The following is a 1148-nucleotide window of genomic DNA, read 5'->3' as shown; positions in this document are numbered from 1 at the left end:
AGAAAGAAAGAAAGAAAGAAAGAAAGAAAGAAAGAAAGAAAGAAAGAAAGAAAGAAAGAAAGAAAGAAAGAAAGAAAGAAAGAAAGAAAGAAAAGGAAAGAAAAGAAAAAATGATCTCTCAACACCTATTATGAGAATTAACTCATCAGGACCAGCAGATTGGTAATGATTACGTTGCAAGACTCCCACGCAGTGGACCACAATTTGAATCCTGAAACCAGTGGCTTAAAACTCAAGACAACCGCCTGGGTATGCATGCCCAAAATCCAGAAAGGAAATTAGAGAATGGATTGGAGTGTGCCCATCCCCCTGGGGGGTGATTTCTTGCTTTCTATCTGTCTTACTCTGTCCCTCCAGCTAGCACACGCGCCCTATAGCAAAAATCTCTCAGGAAAAAGGGAGTGAGAGAATTAACTTATCTATTTATTAAAACACAGATTCATTGGCCCCACTCCAGAACTAGTCAAAACGTAGAAGGGACTACAGAATCTGCGTTTTTAACAAGCACATCTAGTGATTCTCGTGCACTTGAAAGTGGAAAGTCAACATTTCCCAACTCTTCACATAGAAATAGCCACCAGTGTGGCACATGGAACTGGCCCTTCCAGAGGGTGGTTCAGTCTCTCCGTATTGACCCTCCGCTGAGCAATACACCTCCAAAAGTAAAGTATCAGTGTGTAATAATGTAGCCTCCCATACATACACACACACACACACACACACACACACACACAAATCCCATATATTTTAGCGTGGGGCCCTTTATCTTCCTAAAGACCTTGAGGGGCCAGTCTCTCGCCTCTAAAGAGAAATAAAAATCTCTTTGGCGCTCGCACCTCTAACAGAGCCCGACCGCAGCCTGCGCTCGTCCAGCACTCAGTCCCTAAAATAGGAAGGGACACAACTATAGCATTCCTTGGGCGCCCTCTTTCCCATACAAAAGCTCTCGGGCTCCCTGGTGCGTTCCGGGGAGACCCTCCCCGAGTGCGCTGCCCCGGCAAAGAGCCCAGGTCCCCTGGCCAGTGATCAGGCGTCAGGCACTGCCTCGCCCCGTCGTACCCGCGGGACGTCCGGACCCTCCTCTGTCCGAACCTAACGCCCTGCCCCGGCTCGTCCTAACCCGGCAAGAGGGTCTCAGCCCGCCGGCC

General features: G+C 48.6%; 1 protein-coding gene across 3 annotated transcripts in view; it reads right to left on the bottom strand.

Annotated features, from left to right (window-relative positions):
- GALC (galactosylceramidase) overlaps nucleotides 1–1148 on the bottom strand; it is a 63398-nt gene that overhangs the window by 61677 nt on the left and 573 nt on the right. The window lies entirely within an intron of this gene.

The sequence above is a fragment of the Tupaia chinensis genome, unplaced genomic scaffold (assembly GCF_000334495.1).
Source record: "Tupaia chinensis unplaced genomic scaffold, TupChi_1.0 Scaffold143680_1, whole genome shotgun sequence".
Taxonomy (NCBI): domain Eukaryota; kingdom Metazoa; phylum Chordata; class Mammalia; order Scandentia; family Tupaiidae; genus Tupaia; species Tupaia belangeri.
Note: the sequence above shows the minus strand (reverse complement) of the source record. Positions and strands in the feature narration are given on the sequence as shown.